Consider the following 7,322-nt stretch of genomic DNA (forward strand, 5'->3'; position numbering starts at 1 on the left):
CTGATGGAGCTTTATACTTATAGCACATCTACTTTCTTCCCTAATCCCTGCTGCCTGGTTGCCTTGAAGAGCTTGCATCTGTGACCGTGCTTGAGCAGCAGAAAGATGGGATTGAGAAATAGCTGTTGCTATTTCGCTGCAGGTCGAGATGGTATCTGTGTGGGTGGGACTGCTGCCAGCCCTCACCGGGAGAGGAAGAGTCTGAAGCCAACAAGAAGTCACTGACTTTGGTAGACATTTCTGATCAATATTATTATATTACTGACATTATAATTTGTCAGTTTGACTTGTATTTGCTGAGACAATTTTTGATTGTTACATCTTGGTACCTGTAGCTGAAAGTCAAACCTTAAAGCTTTTTTTTTTAACACATGAGCAATATATTCCTTCCTAAAATACCTCACTGATATGGAAATGCTGTCATATCAGGATGTTTAACATAATCATACTTTGGATATGTAGGATTTGGGAATTTCTTAAATTATGAAATTATGTACTTGGAAAGGAGAGTTGGGTGCAGACGGTGATTACCTGAGGGAAGCTGGGGAGATGGGAAGGAAGTGAGTTGGTCGTTGAGGACATGCACAGTGTACGTCACAGCCCCAGTGCCCAGCACAGGCTGTCCCAGGGCAAGACAAATGCACACAGCCTGTCTGTGACCTGCCCACCCTTCCCCGCAGCCACACACACAGGAGATCCTCCATCTGCCTGGGTACACACCACTCAGCGTTCCGTTTTCATGGATCAGGCTGTGGCTGAAGAGTTCCTTGCTGGCCCCTCTGCAGGTGCAGAAGGCACTGCACAGTTCTGTGGTGCCCAGCGCTGTCTAATCGCTGGTGACAGCATCCAGCCAGCTAACCAAAAATGCCCTGCCTGTAGCAGCTTGGGTGTGTGAATGTCACCAACAAGAAACCTGTACTTGAGCAAAGCTGAAGACGATGTTAGAGATAACCTTCATGCACAGGGCGTGGGGGGTGAAAGCTCAACAGCCTCACATTTTTTCATATGTTTTTGTTAAAACAGTTTTATTTCAGAAAATGATGTAAACATTTTTTTTTGAAGTATTGTAATTTCCAGCATAGTGGAAATTCAAAGTGTTGGCCGTGTTTTTTTCCGCATTCCAATCTGATGCCTGGACCATGCTCTTCCCGGTCCCAGACACACAAGCCTGGTTGGTTGTCCCTACACATGTTTAGGAGCTTACCTTCTTGAACACAAGCAGCAGCTGAATGCTGGTGATGACCTCCACATGCCACTTGGAAGAGGTGTGTGTACCCCTGTCAGGAGCACCTGAGGCAGGCTGGTGGCTAGCAATGAACAAAACAGCTCTGAGAGAGTGTAGCACTTGTTGCCTTTGGTACTCCTCAGCTTCTCCCAGAGATCAAAAGACATGTCAGCAAAACACCGGAGTATGTCTCTGTTATTGGCAAAAAATCTAACCCTTTTGATCTAATAGGCCACGTTGATGGTATTTATTTGGGAAGCACATCAGCAAGACTCAGGCACGTGGGTCCTGAGATGAATACAGAATACCTTTCTCCCAAACCTGTCAATGCTGGTGGCTTCTACATGGTACATAGAAAACCCCAGATTTGTACACTAAGGCATCTACGTCCCACAACATCGACAGCTGGCACATCCTTTCTTTTAAGAACTTCATACAGATGTTAACATTATTCTCAGGACGATTTGTTTCCAAAATTAACTTCCTGGCTCTTTAGGAAAGCAAACACCCATCAGGAAGAGAAGCTTCACCACCAGGAGCCAGACTGATGGCCACCTTGCTTTAACAGGATCCAGACTCCCAACTGAGGTCCTTTCGCCCCAGGCTGACTAATCATAGCAGTGGGGATCTGTTATTCTTTGTGCAGGTCAGTTGCTAGAAGGAAGAAAATACACATTCCCAGTAGAAGTCACACTGATTCATTGCCAGAAGAAGATTGCAAAGACTCAGCATGCTTGTGGTTAATATTAAGGCCCTTAAGGTATTGCTGTCTGTGGGGTAAACACATTTGCCCCTGCTGTCCTACCCATGGCCATCCCCTGTTCTCTTGTGGTCTCCGTTTCATCTGTCCAAGCAACTTCTGGCTCCGCATCTCCAGTGTCAGCCTCTGAGTCTTTTACCCTTCTATTCTTATCCAGTCCTGACCGTTTTCCAAGTCCACCCTTAAATGCTTATTTTTAAGCTTTTACCTTTGCTAGGTAGAAAGAGTCTACCTGCTGTCAAACTCCTCCCTTGCTTTCTCCTACTCCTCATCTTTTGAGATCCCATGAAAAGTTATAAATAAATGTCTTAAGACATCAGTTGCATCTACTCTGGTTCACAAATGCTAAAATACCAGAATTGTAACCATGTCATGGTTTTGGATATTCTCAGCTCATCTGAGTTAAGGCTGTTCAGGTACTTTAGCCTTGCATGTTCATATCTTATTAATGTGTTTAACATTCTCTGAGGTGTAGCCTGCATTTCCTGAGTTAATGAAAGGTTACTACAACAGTGCTGCCATCTTTTTTACCCCTTTCTTTCAGTAGTACTCCAGTTTAACTCCTCTATTCTTCTCTCTCAAATTTAATATACTTACACTGTAACTTACTGTCCCTATGCTTTGAAATGTAGTGTTTAAGGAAAAATTGAAAAGAAACATATGGAAGTACTTTGATCAAGTCCAGTGTCCATGCAAAATCTGAACAAAAGGAAGACATCACTTCAAACCAGTGACAAAACAACTCTCAGCATGCTGCTAGGGTATAATGAACCTGCCTTGCATCAGAATTGGATAACAACTGGTTGTCATTACAACTGTATATGCCTGACCATATGAGAAACAGTTTAAAATCACCAGAGCAGGATTAGAAAACTCAGCTGACCTTTTACTCCTCAATGATTTCTCCTTCTGTTTTGGGTTTGTGTGGCAGGGTTTTGGTAGTGGTGGAGAGGGCTATAGGGATGGCTCCTGTGAGAAGCTGCTAGAAGCTTCCCCACCTCCAAGTCAGACCCGCCTCTGGCCCAGGCCGAGCCCATCAGTGATGGTGGAAAAAGGGTGAAAAAACCTGCATCGGGGGAGGAGATTGGAATGTGTGAGAAACCCCTGTGCAGACATTGAGGTCAGTGAAGAAGGAGGGGGAGGAGGAGCAGGGGAGGAGGGGATGCCCCTGCAGCCCATGGTGAGACGGCAGGCTGTCCCCCCTCCAGCCCATGGAGGGGAGTGGGGGAGCAGATGCCCACCCGCAGCCCGGGGAGGACCCCACGCCGGAGCAGGTGGCTGTGCCTGAAGAAGGCCATGACCCTGTGGGGAGCCTGCGATGGAGCAGTCGGTACCTGAAGGACTGCAGCCTGCAGCAAGGACCCACTTTGGAGCAGTTTGTGAAGAACTGCAGCCTGTGGAAAGGACCCAGGCCGGAGAAGTTCATGGAGGACTGTCTCCTGTGGGAGGGACCCCACGCTGGAGCAGGGGACGAGTGAGGAGTCCTCCCCCTGAGGAGCAGGGAGCGACAGAGGCAGTGTGTGATGAACTGACCCCAACCCCCATTCCCCGTCCCCCTGCACCACAGTGGGGGAGGAGGTAGAGAAAATTGGGAGTGGCATTGAGCTGGGTAGGAGGGAGGGGTGGGGGGAAGGTGTTTTAAGATTTGGTTTTACCTCTCATTATCCTTGTTTTGATTTGATTGGTAGTAAATTAAATTGATTTTTTTTTTCTCAAGTTGAGTTCTTTTTGCCCATGACCACAATTGGTGAGTGATCCCTCCCTGTCCGTGTCTTGACCCACGAGCTTTTCTTTATATTTTCTCCTCATCCCACCAGGGCCGGGGGGAGAGGAGCGAGCAAGTGGCTCTGTGGTGCTTTGTTGCCGGCTGGGCTTAAACCACAACACCTTCAAACCTAGCTTTGAAGTCACCACATTTAGTTAGGATTGTTGAAGATTTTCCAGCTAGCAAAGATCAGGAAACATCAGTTCCCTACATTTGGAATATTTCACCAAATATCTGGGGTTTGTCTCATCCAAGAATTCCTTCAGCAGAAACCCAGTTGGATTACTGACATGTTTGTCAAAGGAGAAACCCTGGGGCCCTTATCCAGCAAGGTGAATTAAAATCCCTGAATTGTTGAGAAAGTCAGTCTCACCGCTGTTGAAAGCAGTCAAACTGAAAGGACATCCTTCTCCTTGATCAGTCACTGGATCCACAACTCCTGGAGAAGCTGAAGAATGATATATATCCAACTAGAAACTGATGCTAAATAACATTTCATTTTTCTGATACACAACTGATAATCTTTAAAAAGACAACAGTAACCTGTTCCTTCTCTTATATTTGCTCTTCCGTGCACTTTGTTGCTTACTTTAGCTTTATGCAATGATGATTTTATAAAACGTTGCTGAACATTTCAGTTGCACACTGTTTAACAGGAATATAATCAGACAAACACTGCTATGAATTTGACATTATCAGTGTAATTAAAGGGTACTGTAAAGAAAAAGATAAACTTGTAAGATTTTTTTCTCACAGGTATTAGTAAAATAAATTATTTAAATCACATGTGACTGAATGAGAAGGTGAGCTCTATATTAAGCAGATATCACATTCACTATGGGCAGCAACATAACCTTAATATTACAAACAGTTTGGTACAAACCAGTTTCTTATCTTGCCATTCCTGACTGAAGTGCAGTGTTGACAAGCTTGTGCCTTTGTGCTGATTCAGTAAAAATCTGGAGTAGGTCTAGCCAGTACGGGAAGGTTCAGATCAAAATGGGATTAAGCTGTTGTATTTCTAGGGCTGCAGAAATGATCAGAATTAAGCTTCTTCATAATCACCTTATCAGTTTCATACCCAACTACAATAAGCTTTACTTTTTACTAAAGGAACCTGGCATTTAGCTGAATTTTCCCTCCCCTGCACTCAAAAAAAGCAATGTGCCAGAAATGTGCTCTATGTAAATAATGCTGAATTGTATTTTGCCAGGAAAGATCTCCGAGTAGAGTAACAGATAGATGTAGTACAGCCTCAGGGAAAGCAAATGGAAATTCCTGCTAACTAGAACCAAGAGGATGTCTAACTCTCCTCCTGGCTTTGAAGTACCTTCACTCAGAACTACAATCCTCAATGCTGCTGCTCAGCTGTTGCATATCCCAGGGATACTCAGTCCCTGTAGTAAGCCCTCTACCTAGAAGTCTTCCTTAATAACGTCCCAAATAATGTCGGGGACTCCTTGCCTCTCATGGCCTTGGATTTGCATCTGGTGCTGCAAATGACCCATGTCTCAAGACAGCCCAGGGAAGCTACAGCACATAGCAGCACCTTACAGGACACTGTCTGGGACTGCCCTACTTGTCAGCCTAAGAGACTTGGAGGAATATCTGCGCTGAAAGCACAACAGTTCATTTATTTGTTCCTGTGTTCATGGCTCCTTCCCTCCCTTGCCAGCCGAACAGCAGAGAGAGGCAGGCTGCCTGTCCGTCGCCTGGGGAGGGCAGCAGTGCCTCCCGCCCACCCTGGAGCCCAGAGCAGCGATGTGAGGAGCTGGTGCCTCCCCTCCAGAAGTGGTGGCTTGTTTGGCGTCGCTCTTGGGGGGACTGGAGCCTGGAAATGGAGCTTTTGCCTCCCGCCAGAACCACCCCCCTCCTGCTGGTACTTCCTTTGCTAGCTGGCCTGGTAGTGTGCTCCAAGGTACATCTATCTCAAAAGCGACCAGAGTATTACATTGGATAAGGTAACCTGTACCTTGTGTGAAGCTAACAAAGCTGGAGTCCAGTAAAATGTGCGTACCCATTTCACCTTATTCACATATTACCTCCTGTTTGAAGTTTCATGTCCCTGCCAATCCCTGGGCATGCACCACGTCTCCGTGCAATCCCTGCCTGCCGGCCCCGAGCTACTCCCTGTGTCCCAGCCCGGCCGCAGGCAGCCATGCGCTCTCTCAGCCCTGCTGCCACCTCTGCTTGCTCTGTCCACAAGTCTGCTTTCAGATAACCCAAGTGTCTCCCATCTCTCTGTCTTTAACTTTCTTCTCACTTTTCTGCTCAATGCCATCTGTTAACACAAGCCAGGCTGGGTGAAGGGCAGACGGTAGGGGACACCGTGGCTTTCACACCCCTTCTCAAGTGGGAAAGCACCAGTTCAGACCTGCTGCTGGTGTGGGTCGGTTGCAGACCTGGCTTGGCTGGAGCAAAATGTTTCCCACCTGAATTGTGTGTGATTAGGAAACAGCGTGTGGTAGAAGCATCGGAACAGAGCTTGAACCCAAAACAAGTTTAATTTAGCAGACGGGGTAGCTCAGGCAAAGAAGAGCTCAGGTCTGTGCATAGTCTTGACAGCTGCAGGGTGGAGGTGCCCAGCATTCAAAGCAGGCTGTGAAGTAAGTGGGATGGACAGGAAAATGAGACTTTGACTTTAGGTCTGTGTTTAAACAGTGCTAGGGAGAAAGTTCTTCCCTGCAGAGAGACAGAAACCTCATCCCTGCAGACCCACGGGAAGCGTGACAGGAGCCATGCGGCAGCACGGTGCCGACTGCCTGCACGCAGCCTGACGGGTGGCCACGTAACAGAAACACCCGTGAGACGTACTGCTGAGTAAACTTGCATCATCTGCTGTCAGATTGAGGGGGCTGTTTCACTCAAAATGAATTGGGAAACAGGGAGGTTATAGATAGAGGAAAGGGAAATGATGGGGATTTTTTCTGTCTCTTTTCCCCCCAGGAGATGTGTGAAGCCTTACTGGGGTAAGGATGGTAGGGCCCTGACCTGCAGGGAATTAAAAGCCAAATATTTGTTTGACTGCAGCTGCTCTGTGCCAGCTTATAGGCAGCAGGGACTAGGAGGAAACTGGGAGCCAGTCCCTGCTGCAGATGGAAGTGGGGTCTGGTATGTCAAAATAAACTGGGGAACACTGTTCTTACAGCCTAGATGAGCAGGTTCAAAAAGGTTGCTACTGGGAAATACCTGTTCACTCATGCAAGCATATCTCTGTTTAATGTCTCTTGACAAAAATTATGAGCAGCTGGAGCCAACTCACTTTGGCATTTTAAAGTTATAACTATTTGTAAGTTGTCAACCAATGTCTTAGTCACATTTTTAAGGGCTGTTCCAAAAGAATGTAAAGCCCTCTGGTTTTGACGTTTATGTAAAACCAGCCATTTTGGTGGCTCATGAGTTGAAAGATTGAGCCAAACTTTTCCCTGGTCTTGTGTATCTTGAGTCACTGTGTGTTATGCAGCATGAAATAAATCAAAGCTGCTGCTTTCAACTCCAGTGTTGCTTTATGGGACACTGTGGGAAGTGTCCAATTTTCCAATTGTGGGAAGAAGATAGAGAAGAAGCAAAGC

Source organism: Aquila chrysaetos, chromosome Z (assembly GCF_900496995.4).
Source record: "Aquila chrysaetos chrysaetos chromosome Z, bAquChr1.4, whole genome shotgun sequence".
Classification (NCBI taxonomy): Eukaryota; Metazoa; Chordata; class Aves; order Accipitriformes; family Accipitridae; genus Aquila; species Aquila chrysaetos.